Source organism: Artibeus jamaicensis, unplaced genomic scaffold, assembly GCF_021234435.1.
Source record: "Artibeus jamaicensis isolate MK-2021 breed Jamaican fruit bat unplaced genomic scaffold, CSHL_Jam_final contig_332, whole genome shotgun sequence".
NCBI classification, from domain to species: Eukaryota; Metazoa; Chordata; class Mammalia; order Chiroptera; family Phyllostomidae; genus Artibeus; species Artibeus jamaicensis.
In genome coordinates this window covers 5,817,689-5,834,409 of record NW_026521788.1, presented here as the reverse complement: position 1 = coordinate 5,834,409, position 16,721 = coordinate 5,817,689, and positions in this window count along the sequence as shown.

The following is a 16,721-nucleotide window of genomic DNA, read 5'->3' as shown; positions in this document are numbered from 1 at the left end:
AACTGACTTATGACTCAGCAATTCCACCTCTGAGAATTTATCCAAAGAAACCTGAAACTCTAATTTGAAAGATTATATGCACCCCTATGTTAACTGCAGCATTATTTACAATAGTCAAGATTTGGAAGCAGTCCAAGTGAACATCATTAGATGAGTAGATAAAACATTTATGGTACATTTACACAATGAAATACTAGTTGGCCATGAAAAAGAAGAAAATTTTACCCTTTGCGACGGCATGGATGGACCTAGAGAACACTTGCTAGGTGAAATAAACCCATCAGAGAAATACAAGTACCATATGATTTCACTCATATGTGGGAATCAAACAAATTAGCAAGTAAAACAGAGACAGACTCATAAATACACAGCAGGCTGCCAGCTCACCAGGGCAGGGGGAAGGGATGGGTGATGGTGGGATCAAGCATAAAAGAAAAAGAACTCATGGACCAGGATAAGAGTGTGGTGATTGCTGGGGGTAGAAGGTAGATGGACGTGGAAGAGGGTATAAGGGGGATAAATGGTAATGGAAAAAATAAAATAGAAGTGAAGTATTTAAAAAAATTCACCAGTAAAGCTAAAAAAAGGCAAGAAAATACATATGAGAAAACACAACTGTGAACATTTTATAAGATTTCATAACATTTTAAATTCCTTGTTTGTGTTTTTATTATCCCAAGTCTATTTCCCTCTGATGGTTGGCAGAAAAATCTTCACAGGAAAAGGGCTCCTCATCCAGGGAGTGTAGAAGGGGTAGCTGGGGAGGCTGGCACCCTGCCCTAAAGCCAGTCTTCCCAGGAAGGGCTGCTGACTGTAAGAGAAGAGGACGCACGTTTGCAGTGACATGGACAAGAGCAAGGACGCAGGAAGCTGGCATAGGCTGAAGAGTTTCATACTTGAAGAGTTTCAAACCTGGATAAGCTGCTAACACCGTGTTCCAGGATTGGGTCATGGGCAGCACTGGTGGACTATGCATCCTGAGCAAGGACAGAGCAGACACGGGGGTCAAGGCCAGGCACTATCCAGGTACACTGAAGACTGACTGGCAGCTGGTCAGCAGTGCTGCGAGAGAGCAGGCCCTGGGTGGGTGTGCTAGTGTTGAGAGCAGGGACTATATCAAGCTTTCGTTTTCTCATATGTGCTATGTTCAATCATTTAATCTACAACTGTTATTACAAGCTCATTATGTGCCAGACACTGTTGTAGGCCTGGGGAATCAGTAGTGAACAACAACAACAAAAAAGGCAAACACTCTACCACTTGTGGAACTCTATTCTAGTGGGAAGATATAGACAATAAGCAATAAATATAATACATATGTACATGATTATATATTTGAGAATCATAAATGCTTTGTAAAAAAGAAGTGGATAATGAGGAAGGCAAGTATGCATGGTGAAGTGAGCAATATTAAATGAGGTTAATCAGGGCAGGATTTTTCCGAAAGTGACATTGGGGGCCAAGACTTAAAGGAGGTAAGGAAGCAAGCTGTGCAGATACAGAAGAGAGTGTTCTGGGGAGAGGACCAACAAAGGCGAAGTCCCCAAGGTAAAGTGTGTCTGTTTCTGAGTAAAACAGGGAGGCCAGAGTGGCTGGAACACAGTGCACCAGGGAGACAATGGTAGGGAACAAGGGCAGGGAGATGAATGGGAAACCAGGTCCTAGAAAGCCATTGTAATGTTGAGTAGTCCTGTATCAGAATGTCTCAGTTATGTTCTATAAATGATTCATATTCTGCAAGAGGGGTTTCGTTGGCCCATGCCCAGGCTGCTCAAATAGACTGTAGGTACAAAGAATATGCTACTGAATTCTGCCATTCAATCACTCTCCAAAGTCCTTTATCCTTGTGATGGGTAGAGAAACTTGTAAGCAACCCTAGGGAAAAAGGTAGGACATGAAGGTGATGATGCCCAGATAGGTTGCTTTGGGGAGTTTGGGGTAAGATGTAAGGTTCTGGCTGCTGGATCCAGCCATGATGCCCCTGAACCTCCCACCTTTGCAAGGGTATAACTGGGGCCCCACAACCTCAGGAGGATATGACTCACAGCTGACCCCAATACAGAAAGAGCCTCATGAAGTGGGCAGGTCTCATTCTCCAAAAGGAAACCAAAGCTGTGGCAGCCTTTCCACTAAGAGAATCCTTTTAATGATTAACAAAAGCAGCCATGATCATGGACTATGATTATTTAGGATCTCTATGAGTAAATGTGTCACTCCAAAATTCTTCAAAATACCCCAAGTTCTCCAGCTTTGTAGTCAAAGACCAAAGTATTTCTTTACATTATAAACCTTTGGGGACTGAAAATATGCTTTTAAGGGCTGTTTACAGCTTTACTATTTTTTAACCATCTCAGACTTCTTATTTTTAAATGTGTGTGCACACTATACAGAAACCCAAGGCTTCCTTTTCTTAAATTCCAGGGATGTTGAAACATTATAATAAATATTTAGAATCCAGGTTATATATGTGTTCCAATTTATCTGACTACATATAAAATATAACTTTCCATAGTTAAAAAAAAACACAGAAAGTTCTGTCAAGAGCCCTGACTGGTGTAGCTCAGTGGGTTGGGTGTCATCCTGCAAACTGAAGAGTGGCTGATTCAATTCCCAATCAGGGCATAGGCCTGGGTTGCCAGCCAGGTCCAGGGCTGGGGGTGAAAGAGAGGTGGCCAATCAATGGTTTTCTCACACATTAATGTTTCTCTCCCTCCCTTTTGCCTTTCCCCTCTCCCTAAAAATAAATAAGTAAAATCTAAAAATGTTCTGCCAAGAAGTAGGGGGGGGGTCAAATGATTTGGCATTAAGCCACTTTAAGGAGCTACTCTTTCTGGATGCTTATGTATCAATCACCTTAATAGATATTTCTTTGTTGGAGTAACAGGTTGCTGACCTGAGATCTTACATCCACCCCTAGATTTCCCCTTCTAGACAAAACTTAATTATTTTTAACTGGGTCAGTTTATCAAGCACTGTGGTTGGCAGTCAGACCACACCCTTCCAACCAGCAGCTGCAGAGTGATAAGCCTGAAGTCACCCAAAGAAAGGCTTGGCTAGTAGGCCCACATGTTCAACATCAACTTTCCCCCCAAAACATGCTCTCCTCAGTCTTCTCATCTCAGCAAATGCAACTGCCATCCTATCAGTTATTCAAACTAAAAAGCTAGGAGTAGTCCCTTGATTCACAGACCCCTGCCACTGTGTACATCTAGTAAATCAACGAATCCCAACAACTCCATCTCCAAACGATATATAGTGACTCTGTTCCCTTCCTTCTGCCTCTGCTGCTTCAATCCTGGTCCACACCTTCACCACTTCGGGCCTCACTTGCTATGATAGCTGCCCAAATGTTCTCCATGCTACCAAGCTTGCCTCCCTCATGGTAGTCAGAGTGGTTTTTAAAAAGCTGTATCAGATCATTTCACTCCTCTGCATGAAACCCTCCACATCTCTCAGTGCATTAAAACAATTTCAAATTCCTTACCTTGGCCTACAGGGCTGTTGCTTGACCAAACTCTTCATCTACCTTTTTGACTTCATCTTCATCCTGCACCACTGAACTCCAGCTACTCTTGCCTACTTTTGTTTCCTGAACCCATTCAATTTCTTCCAGCCTCTGTATTGAGTGTTTCTTTTCCCCGGGAATGCTTCCTCCACCCCCTTATCATCTCAAGGATAGCTCAACATCACTCCCATCTCAGCTTAAATCCCACCTTCACCAGAGGCCTTCGCTGACTACCTAATATAAAGCAGCCCCCACAAGTCAGTCTCTATCCTATTTTAATTCTCAAGAGGATACTTTTCTTCTTTATTTTTTTGTAGCTATCTCCTTTTGTAGCTACCCATGCCCAGAATGTGAACTCTGTAAGAGCAGAAATTTTTTGTGTAGTTTTCTACTGTATTCCTAGCGCCTGGAATAGTCAGTGCTTAACAAGTAGAGCACACCATAAACATTTGGTGAATGAATAGTTTTCTCCTCAGGGAGTTGGTTTCTACCCAAGAATCTGGCATAAGATGGTTATCTTTATTTCTGACTCATAACTCTGGTCAGCCTGTTTTCCCTGGCCACACCTCTAATAACCCCGCCTGCCCCCTTCATCAGTAGGAGGCTGGTCACAGGGAGAGTACGGGGGATCTAGCCCAAATCAAATAGCCCAACTCAAAACTCATGCCCTTTTGTGTATAAACAGTAGCATTATCTTCTCACTTATTAGAAAATTTTACACCTATATAGATGTTCTTCTAAGAACTAAGGCTAATATCCACCCATTTAGTTCTCTGCTGTCTTTGTACAATAGAGAAGTATTACTCCCAGTTTCCCCTGAGGGTGGTATACTGCTGAGATGATTTTAGAAGATGCAATGCTATTTTAAATATGGAAAATTACAATCAAGAGCCACACAATCTAGCTACCCAAATAAATAATGTATAATATTTAGCTCTGAATCATGAGAAAAATTAACAGAGAAAGTGATGGTTGAGAAAGTAGACTGTAAACAGAGGCTATTTTTACATTTTAGGCAATGCCCTCTATAAGTATTTTGTTTAGTGTTTAAATAATTCCCTGCTTTCTTTAGCTTATTTCCAATATACTATTTTTCTGATTATAAAAGTTATGAGTAGTCACTGATTATTTGGAAAATACTGGTACAATGAAAATTTGGCTGGTTTTGAGCTGAGAATGAGTTCAACATACATGTGGCGTGAGACGACACTGCCCCCTAGAGGTCTGTGGTGTACCAGAGAATGTCAGGCAGCTTCTTTAAGGCCTTAGAGGCTTGTAGATATTGAAGCAGGTCTGCAGATTTCAACAGGGGTTAAAAAAGTCCTGTGGGAGGGGAATTGATCTTGGTCCACAGTGGGCTTCTCTCATGAAACACCTGCCTAACGGTCTTAGGCTACTCCAAAGCAGCCTAGGAGGCTGAAATGGAGGCAGACTCATCATCTCCTGAGAGAAGACATTATTGAATAAGGCTTAAGTCTGTAGTGTCAGCAAGACAGCGGTCAGGGGGACCAGTGTTAGACTGTTCCGCTCCCACCCCTGCCTCACCTCAGCATGTAAAGGAAAAGTGTCACCGGGAACCACCAGACAAGCAGCAGGAGCTCTCCCAGTGGTCAAGCTGAAAGAACAGGAAAGGTCAGTGGTTCTGAGGAAGCTTTCAGAAGAGCAGCCTTCAGGTGGCAGTAGTAGCACAACACAGTGGGAAACAGAGGGGCAGAGAGTAGAGCCCTCAGATGTGATAGTAGAGAAGTTTCAGAGATACACAAACCTGTTCTGACTTCGTGGCTTTGCTCAGACCAGAAAAAAAAAATCAGGGAGCAGCTTCTCTGGACAAGACTAGATATTAATAGAGGGAGTGGGATATCTGAGCACTAGCATTTGTGTGATTAATGTGAATTTGATGAATGTCAGGTTTCACTTGTTGCTTGGTGATGTCAGAAGCCAGAGAGTTTACACAGAAAAGGAGAGCCTATCTATAATCTAATCACAACGAGACAACCGCTTTATTGTTTTGATATATTTCCTTCCAGCCTTCTTCCCATGCCTATTTTATACTGCATATACAATTTATTTCCTACTTCAGCATTTATAACACAGACACCTTCCTTATTATTAAAAGTGCTTTCAACTCTCAAAACCAGTTTGGCAATTTCTTATGAAGTTAACACCATGATGACCCAGCATGCCCCACTCCTATGTGTTTCCCCTAAAGAAAGGAAAACGAATGTTTCTACAAAATCCTGTACATGGATGTATATATCAGCTGTATTTACCACCAAATGCTGGGAAAAAAATGAATGTCTTCCAATGGGTAAATGGATAAACCATGGTACCTCAGTGCAATGGAATGCTACTCAGCAATAAAAAAGAACTATGATACACATAACAATGCCGATGAACTTCAACTCAAGTGCATGTTGAGTGAAAGAAGGCAGTCTCAAAGGATGAAAGTGCACACTGATCATTGCATTTATATGGCATTCCTAAAATGACAAAACTATAAGTACAAGAAACGATCTTAGTTGTCAAGACTGGAGTGGGCGGGGGCCAAGGTATGATTACAAAGAAATAGCACAGAGAATTTTGGGGGGATGATAAAACTGTTCTGCATCTTAATTTCGATGGTGGTCACACAAATCTATACAGATGCTAATATACATAGAATTGTGCATTCAAAATAAGTCAAGCCAATTATATTGTCTGTTAAGTTAAAGAATAAAATAGGCTGAAATGCCTTTAAAACATAATTTTAAATATTTTTAATAAACACTCAAGCAAGAGGCTTGTGTCATAATTTATTCATCTTTTGCTCTATTACTCCTGTCTCTGTATAAATAAAACTGTATTGAAAACTTTAGGAACACACATCTTTGTTCAGATTTAGAATCTTTTCATTCTAGTACCAGAAACGGAATTTCTGAAATTATGGGAATGGTGGCTTTTAGAATAATTGGTATCCACTGGCCAGTTGCTTTCCACTCAGGGTTATGTCAACTGGCCCTCCCACCAGCAAAGTGTGAGATTAAGTGGTTTGGACATTCTTAAGCATGTGAAATCAGAATATCTATTCAGAGTTGTTTGACAAATCATTGTAGGGAAGAAAGAGAAGTAAGAGAAGCAGAATTCGGCGAGTGTGTAGACCAGGAGAGAATTTTGACCTTCAGACCTGAGGATTATCCACTTCCTATTTTTATACTTTTCTACCAAGGCCAATTTTGCTCCTTGCCTTTCTTTGTCCGATAGCTTTCAGGATTCATGTATATTTTCTTATTTCTTCTTTCCCCTCTCTTTTAGGCCCGATGCAAGAGCAACATTAGGCTACCCAAGTGGCCAGGTTATTTTACATAATCAACTAAACAATCTTAAAACACCAACTGCGGGAAAAGCACTATGCTAACCATTGTGAGAGGTGGCAAAGGGCAGTAAGAATGGTCTCTGCCATCACAGAACTTACAGTTCAACAGGGAAAGTTCAAGACAATATCACTTCACTGGCAAATACCACCTTTCTCTGTACTACATTGCTAATGATATAGATGGAAATAATAATACCAACAGATACTATGCAGCTGTTTGAAAAAAGAGCTGTCACTCTGAGACGGATTCCTCAGTTTCACAAAAGATTTGAATTAAACCATGCTTTGCAAGATGGGTGCACCCAATAAAATGCATTCCAGGTAACAGGTGCAGAGAGGTGAGAGAATGGAACTTGTGACTGTTTCTCTTTGAGGTTGTATGAAAATAAACAAACAGAATTTGAAAACCTGAGGTGAATACAAGTTGACTCAGTAGTCCACTTCCCTGCATCAGCTTGCTGGGGGAAATGGAAAGGCCTATTCCCCAAAGCAGTGTTCCTCTAACACAGCTAGAAATATCGTGTATTACAAGTTGTAAAACTTGCTAAATGAAACATCTGTTCTGCATGCTTAAGCACCGAGGCACTCTCAAGATATGAATTTCCACTCCTTGTTCTGGATGTTGCGATGATGAGCTGAGAATCAGTTTCAAAGGTTCATCTCTTTCCAATGAAAAAGGTTCATCGTCCCTTTCCAACTTTTATAATAATTATTTCAGAATAGTTTAGATAACAAATAGAAAGAAACAGGAGGAAAGGAATGATGACAGAACTGAAGAAGAATTGATGAAAGAGTAATAAAGCTAAGAAACACTGAGAAATACATTTTAATGATGAAGTCAACAATGCCTTCAGCTAAGTTAACCAAATCAGCAAAGCCATTATATTGTACATCTGGTATTTATTTTGCTACAAATCTATGTAGACTGAAAAGTACATTATGAAATGCAAAAGCTTCCTAAATTTAGTATCTGAACAATTACATAGAGGCTTGAGAAAATAAAATGTGGATATTCTTTTATTGTATGTTTTTGGAACAGAATGGCTTTTTTCTTGTAATAAACATTTTATTTCTTCTGCACACCCCAATTTCTCCTACCAGGTAGCTGCAATGTGTCACTTTCTAATGTACTATTGGTTTTCAATCTCAACCAGTCTCCGAGTTTACTCTTGACTTTGGAAAATACAATATCAACTTATTATGAGTTCCACCAGGTGGCTGGGAATGAGTTTTTAGGCCAATTTTGGGTACAGATCATCTTTTTTCTTATTGATGCTGCATATTATTGGTACTAATATTATACATAAGAAGTACTACATCTTATACATTTCAAAACCCCTTACCAAATACTATCTCCTTAAACTTAACCAGAACTTGGAGATAGGCTGTGCAAATATTTTTGCCCATCATTCTACAAAGAGGAAAATTTAAGGTCTGAAAGTGACTCTTTCAAAGTCACAGGGAACTAGGACAAAACACTCTGTCTCCTAACTTCTATTACTCTGCTTTTCTAGTGCATTATATATTCCATGCTTGAAAATAACCAGGACCACCGTGTTTTCCCTGGGAAACTTTCTGAAAAACATTCCCTAGTGCCAAACCCTTTTGCCCTTGTCTAATTTCTCCTTAAGCCCATATCCTCTCCCATTTCCCTTTCTTGGCAGGTAGGTGGTATCTGCACTGTGGAGAAGGATGGTTATGCCAGCCTGGAGAAGGGAAGGTCCAAAGGCACTTCAGGTTCTAGCCTAGAGCACTGCACTGGTTTATCAGAGGATATCAGCAACTAAGTGGGCAGAGAAAAATGACTTAGGAGCCATGATATAGTTCATGACCTTGTAGAGCCCCACATGTAATCTAAAGCACTGAGAGTCATGGCCAAGGTCCAAAGTGGACTTGCCTAACCACAAGGGTAGTGGTCAAAGGGGAGTTTTGACCAGCAATGGACCAAGATAAACCATGTTAGCAAGGTCAGCACCGATGGCCAAGAGGAATAAATAGTAATGCCCATATCCCAGTGTGAAGGGGCGGGAGAACATGCTTGTTGCTTTCTGTGGTGGTGTTCATCATTGCACATGAGGGCACACTCATTTCTCTTAATCCTGAAAGGCCGGGTCTCCTTCTGAACTCTTCTCAGGATTCTTAGGTATGAGAAGAGGCATGCGAGGGATAGGAAGGAGGAGAAAGGAAAATAAATGGGCAGAGATTACACAAAAGGCATTTTCAATGAGAAACTGCAAGGGTATTCCACTGCTGGGATTATATCCAAAGAATCCTAAAACATCGATATCAAAGAACCTATGCACCACAATGTTCATAGCAGCACAATTTACAATAGCCAAGAGTTGGAAGCAACCTAGGTGCCCATCAGTAAATGAATGGATCCAAAAATTGTGGTACATATACACAATGGAATTCTATGCTGCAGAGAGAAAGAAGGAGCTACTACCCTTTGCAACAACATGGATGGAACTGGAAAGCATTATGCTGAGTGAAATAGGCCAGGTGCTGAAAGACAAATACCATATGATCTCACCTTTAACAGGAAGCTAAACAACAAAACAAACAAGCAAGCAGAAAAAAAAAAAAACAAAAAACAAAGACACTGAAATAGAGAACAAGGGGATAGAGACCAGAGGGGAGAAGGAAGGGAAGTTAAGGGGAAAAAGGGGGAGGGATTTGGAGGAACAAATAGGAAGGACACAGGGACGAGAACTAAGGGGGGTGGAAATGGGAGGGAGGTGGGGAGCAAGGGGCGGGGGAGGCTGGGATGGGAAAAATAAACAAAAAACTGTACTTGAAAAATAACTAAATAAAATTTAAAAAAAAAAAGAAACTGCAAGGGTGAGAAAAATACACCCCTTCCCACTTTCTTTGACAGAATTTTTAAATAACTATCATGATCAAAGATCATGTTCCCCTTGGGGATGCTGAGGGAGAAGTAAAGCCAACACCACCTCAGTACCTGAGTCTACACTCATGGACACCCATTTGCAGACACTGGATAATATGTGTGGAGGGTGCCTGTGATCTTGTGTTGGGTATGTGGGTGCTAAGGATCTACTGAACTTCAGTTCAAATTGTTAATGTATCAGATGCCTCTCCCCAATCAGATGCCTCTCCCCAAGTCAATAAGACCTGGGCAATGCTTCTCAGGCTTTGATACACCTAAGAATCACCTGACAATTATGATTCCATGGGTCTGGAGTGGAGCCTAAGGGTCCGATTTTCTGATAAGCTCTAGGTGATGCCTGTGATGCCAGACCATAGACTCCTCAAAGTGGCAAGGAGCTAGGGGACATTCATAATGCACAATACAAGTGGTTTTCCATTCTGATTTTTTCCTCTTAATCTCTAAAAACCTTTTTACTTTAACATTTTACATGAGCATATTCCCCATGGTATTAATTACTCTTTAGATTCATGATTATTAATACTTATGTCATATTTAGTTACTTGAATATATAGTGATTTATTTGACTATTCACCTTTTGTTTGAAATCTAAAATGTTTTCTATTTTTAGTTATCAAAGATTATGCTGCCAGGAGCATCCCTGTTCATAAATCTTTGTCTGTCCCTCTGCACCAAAACTTGCAACCACGAAAGAGAATTACATTAGCACCTCAGAACTTAAGAAGAGAAAGAAGTATCTAAAACTTGAAAATATAAAAGCAAATATTGATTGAGCCTATGTTGTCCACATCCAACTTGGTGATAGGAATCATGAAATATTCAGAGATATATAAGGAGTTTTTCTTCCACTTTTGCTCCAATGTATACTTTTAGACTATGCCATAAAGCACAAATCTTGAAAGTGGCTAGGATTTCCCCATAGAAAGTGTTGTAATTAGGGATCATGCTCCAAGATTCATAACATACTTTTTGAAGGGCAAAATACAAGGTGTATAATAATATCGAACACTTAAAGTAATGGGCTATGTCCTGCACGATGAGAGTCCAGTCACGTACTATGTACCGGTGTTCTGGGCAATGATGGGCTGTCTATGTGACAGTGGTCCATGAAGATTTTAATGGATTATAAGTGAAAGTTTGCTTGCAATGTTCAAAGAAAAAGCTTCTCCCTCTTCCCCCCCTCTCTGTGTGTCTCCACAAATTCACTTCCCTCTGTTTTTCTTTCTTTCCTCTCCATTCTCTCTTTCTCCTTCTTTCCTAGCCCCAAAGAGAGGGCCCAGTGTGAAGGAAGCAGCCTGAAATCCAGGAGAGATCTCACCAGCCCTGGCTGGTGTGGCTCAGTTGCTTGGTGTGTCATTCTGTAAACCGAAAGGCTGGGGGTTCAAGTCCTAATCAAGGCACACACTACAGTGTAGGTTCAATCCCCAGTGAGGTGAATGTGGGAGGCAACAGATCGATGTATCTCTCTCTTTCTTTCTCTCTCTCCTGAAATCAATAAACACTTTTTTTAATTAGAAGAAAAGAGAGATCTCACCAGAAACCAACAATGCTGGAATCCTAATCTCATAATTCCAGCCTCCAGAGCTATAGAAAATAAATGTCAGTTGTTTAAGCCACCCAGTCTATGCTATTTTGTACTGGTCTTAGCTGACTAGTAGTATACAAGTTCAACACACGTATATAACATAAAACCTCTGTCTGGCTTCCTTTACTTAGCATAATACTTTTGAGATTAATCCACTTGTGTCTCAGTAATTTATCCCTTTTATTTCTGGCTAATTTTTAACATTCAGGCTTTTTGGTGGCAGGCCTCGTGTGGATCATCCTGAACTTCTCAGAAAACAGATGGTTTTTTTGTGTTTTTTTTTTGAGACAAACTGATAGCACCAAGAGGTGCAAGGCACAGTGAATTTGAGAGCCACAGCAGGTAGTAGAACAGCCCCACACCCATGCTGTCTGTGCTGCTACCCTGCTAGGAGAACCTGGGTAAGCTACATGGCCTCCCTAACTTGTAACTGTAATCCTCACTTGTCCCCTCATCTGTAATTAGGATGACAAAACTATCTACACCCCAGGGTTGCTCTGAGGACCACATTAGTTAATGACGTGAAATGCTGCACAGTGCTTGGCACAGGGAAAATGCCTAATAAATGGCCCCTTAGCTAGTCTTTTGAAACTATAGAAGAAACCTGCCTCTCCAACTTGTCCCTAGCTTTCCTGTTCATTTTACCCTGATCTTCCGCTTCTCATCTCTGCTTCTCAATCCCTAACTGGCAAAGCTTTGGGAAGAAAAAAAAAAAAAAGGATATTTGAACTGAGGCTTCCATTTTCTTCTTTGAAAATACAACTCTGTTTCCCTCATTTTAGTTAGGTTGACTTGTAGGATCTTTCAATATATTTTTTTACTCCCTCATAAGTGATTCTGAACCTCTGTCTTCTAAGCCAATTGCTGATCTACACACGGTGCTTTGAGGGTTAGCAATTTAATGGCCCCTAGCAACTGGCCTTCAGATGTCAAGTTAAACATGCAGGCAACCCTTTAAACACAACAGCAAGCTGAACAGAATAAACCAGTTTTACCTTATGCATTGTAATTAGAGTGTGAACAGGGAAAGCAGAATGCTTCACGTGGTGATAAAACTGCTACAGTTGAGTGGCTTCTCTTTGTACTTTCTCAACTCCCTCCAGACTCTTCTGAACAAACAATTGATAACATTTGAGAAAAATCTCACCTCTCATTTCTTTCCTTAAAAAATTTTTTTAACTTTATTTATTTTAAAAACTCATTTGTTTTTTCAAAGCAGTAGCAAGAGGAAAAGAAAAACAGAAAGGGAGTGAGGCAGAAGACATGCCCCTTAATAGTATTTGGTGGGAAGAGGCCAATTTTGGTTCTTTGGAATTAAATGTTTAGTGTTTTTATAAATAAACATACGAGACAGTTGAAGTTCCCCCTGCCCAAGCCCATGTTTGTCTTATTACCCACATTCCACCAAGACAAAGAGCACCAGGAAAAGAGCAGAAAAGGACAAGAGAAACCAAGAGTGGGGCCAGGTCTGTCCAGTTTCCCCTGTGCACTATACTTTTAGGGCCACAGACAGGAAAGGGCTCCTTTTTGCCAGAAAAGGAGTAAAGAGAAATGGGAGGGCAGAAAAGGGTGAATAGAGGGTTTTATTTAAAGCATAAGGGAAGGGGCCAGTGGGTTTTGTACTTTTCTCCTACTCCATAGCCTCTGTATATAAGGGAAGGGAGGAGAAAAGGAGAAAGATTTCCAGGTTGCACTCAACGGAGCTTACAGACTAAAAGGAGGAGTCTAAAGCAGGTAAAGGAAAGGATTCCCCTCCCTTGTTTCTGCAATGCCAACTCATCTCACTGTATTCTCCATTTCACAGAGCACTCTTCCTTTGCCTCCTTAGCATCTTTCCCCCTGTCCTACCTTAAAGCATAGGTAATCTCCAAGGCAACCAAAACCAATGCTTGCTTTTATGCCAATAATTTCCAAATCTAACTGTGAACTCTCCTTGTGTTCCAGGACCCAGAAGATTTCACAACTATTCACTACTATTTGGTGAATATCTTCCTAAATTTTTAATGCCAAATGTCTTAAACTTGTATCATCACCTTCACCTAATACCAGCACCCTCACTTGCTTTCTTGGCTTGGATACCCTCCTTCTGATCTCTGAGGTGAGAAATAATAAAGGCCTATTTGATATTCTTATTTCCATTTATAGAACCAGATGGTTAACAGGTTTGCCATTCACTCTTTTGGATTCTGTTTAGAGTTCAAGTCGCTTCTCTATTCTCACTGTCAGCATCGTCGTGAGGGATAATAAAACCATCCTGAGCATCTCTCATCCAGATGTGATGCTCCACATACCACCTCACTCGATTCTTACAGCCAGCATACGAGCAAGTTAGTATGATCCTGTTTCACAAATGGCCCAGTTCTAATTGCTGCTGTACAAGTTCTTTCTCCTAGAATATCATCCCTCCACATTCTTACAGAATCTTCTCCTTCCTCCAAAGTACTCAGGGAACCCTAGATTGCTTCGTGAAGTGTCCTCCAAGTGTCACCATCTCATACTCGTCTCTCTTCACTAAATGTTCATTGTACTGTGTATCAGTGTCTCAAAGTTAGAAAAGAACTGATCTTTGGCTGCCACAGATAAAATAAATCATTAATTCTCACACTATAGGAGAGATACATGTTCATGATAGTAAATTTAAAAGGCAGAAAAAAGTATCACTATCTGGACTGTTTTCCATTTAGTCATTATGCATAGCTTTTTCTCTGCTTGTTTTACCTTGTGTTTGTAATGTACTATTATCAAAATGTATCTTCATGTTCATCATCAACATCATTTAAAATTCCTGAATAATATACCATCCAGAGAACTTATAATTTTCTGTGTGTTGAGATTAAAGGATATAAAGGATGTGAAGTGAAATGAGTTATCTCACACATAACAAGCAATAAAAAAGATTATCGCATACTATATCAATTAATTTGTATCTTATCAAAAGTTCCAAAAGTGGAGGAAGTCTGTTCATTTTATTCCCCAGATTATTTGTGCAGGACTTTGATCATACAAAGTGCTCAGTCATTTTGGGTGAAGAAACGGGTTTTTTTTTCCTTTTCACTATGAAGTAAGGTATGCTCATTGCAAAAAAAAAAAAAAATCAGAAACCAAAGAGGAACATACTGAAGAAAAGAATACTCACCTATAATCCTGGGCCTCGGATTTAAATGCTTTAAACATTGCTAATGAATTGTCTTTGAATCTAGATAATTTCCAACTTTCTACAGGCTTACAGACACGCACATACAAAGCTGAACAAATATGTGAAACAAACTTCAGACACAATCCCCCCCACACACACATTATGAAATTTTGCACAATAGCTCCCTCTACAGTAAAATGTTTTATCTAGTAAAATAAAAGGGGCTGCATAATATGGAATACAGTCAGGCTTTCCAACTTTGTAAACTTAGTAAATATTCTCAATGTCACAAAGTAAAAATGAAAGACCTTCTGTCCTAGAAACTTTAGACACAAATGAAATTATATGCACAACAATTTTAACAAATTTATTCTACAGCTAGAGGCTCAGAAAGTTCAAGGTTGAGGAACAGGTTGGGGACATCAGCTCTTAAACTTTTTAAATTTTTAAAGCAAATGGTTCCTAGGCTCCAAGTGAAGTAAAACAGAATCTCTAGGGGGCAGGTGCAGTATGAAAAATTCCAAACCATGTAGCTTAGAGCTAAAATGGGAGTGTGAAAGCATGAGGGAAAACCAGGTAAATTCAGTCTTTCACTTCACACTGAGAATGAATGACATGCCTATTTGCTTTCTCTAAAACAGACAACTGCTACTGATAACTGACACAGCTTTTTATTTCATACAGCACATTATTTTCACATAGATTTCTAAGAAGTCACAGATAAAGGCACATTCATTTCCTAATACTTAACACTAACTAGAGAAGCCTAATTATTTTCTCATATTTTTATCTTATTCAGTGTTATGCTTTTCCAAAATAGATGTATTGTAAAAAGAAGAGTTCATAGGCAAATGTCACACTTTTCACTATTCAGCTAATTATATTTCTACTTTTGCTTAGTATAAGATTAATTTTCCCATTCTGCTAATAAACCATGTGATAGCAAAATATGTTTAGTATTTTTATGCTAGAAAAAGATGCCTTAATGTTTGAAAGGATGGGAAGCTATTTCAGATAAGCCATCATGTTCGTAAAGATTAAATTATTCATATGAAATGTTCAGTAACTAAAAAACACTGATTTAAATAAAATCATTTCATAATTAAGTTATTTCTTTGGTTATGGATATTTTTTCTTTTAAGAAATAAAGTGCCTGTCTATATGAAGAAAAAAACTAAAATAATGGTAAACAAATATTGATTGAGTCCAGTCGAGTAAGCAGCATCTCTGGTTTCACAGATGTTGGTACCTTGTTGCTAACTGTATTTAACTCTTTATAATAAAACCTTACAACTGAAATAATAACTTTGTTTCTCAGTCTCATAAATATTTTCCAATTCATAATTTTCCAATAGCATAATTTGATATCAGGTAGCTTTTTATGTTTGTTTGTTTAGTTTGTTTGTTTCTATTCTCATGAAATATCTTTTTCCTCCCTTTTACTTTCACTTTGTGTATGTCTTTACATTTATAGTGTCTTTTGTAGACAGCATGTGTAAAGGTCTTGTTTTGTTATCCATTCAGCCACTCTATGTCTTTTGATTGGAGCATTTAATCCATTTGCAGTTAAAATAATTGTTGAGAAATATTGTTATTTTCTTATTCATATTTTTATCCTTTTTTCCTTCTTCTTTTTTTTTTTTTTTTTTTTTTTAAGAAAAGACCCTTTAATATGTTAAGGAACAGTGGTTTGGTGGTAATGAACTCCTTTGGCTTTTTCTTGTCTGGGAAACCTTTTATCTGTCCTTCAATTTTAAATGATAGCTTTGTTGGGTAATCTTGGTTGTAGGTCCTTGCTTTTCATCACTTTGAATATTTCTTGCCAATTCCATCTGGCTTGCAAAGTCTCTGGTGAGAAATCAACTAGTAGTCTTATGGGAACTCTCTTGTAGGTAACTGTTTTTCTCTTACTGCTTTTAAGATTCTTTGTCTTTAACCTTTGTCATTTTAATGATGATGTGCCTTGGTGTGGGCCTCTTAGGGCTCATCTTGTTTGGGATTTTCTGTGCTTCCTAGACTTGTATGTCTATTTTTTTCACCAAGTAAAAAAGTTTTCTGTCATTATGTTTTAAAATAGGTTTTTAATTTCTTGCTTTTCTTTCCTTCTTGCTTTCTTGATGTGAATGTTGGTACATTTTAATGTCCCAGTGGCTCCATTCAGTATCCTTATTGTTGTAGATTTTTTTTCTTGTTGCTGTTCTGATTGGGTGTTTTCTGCTTCCTTATCTTCCA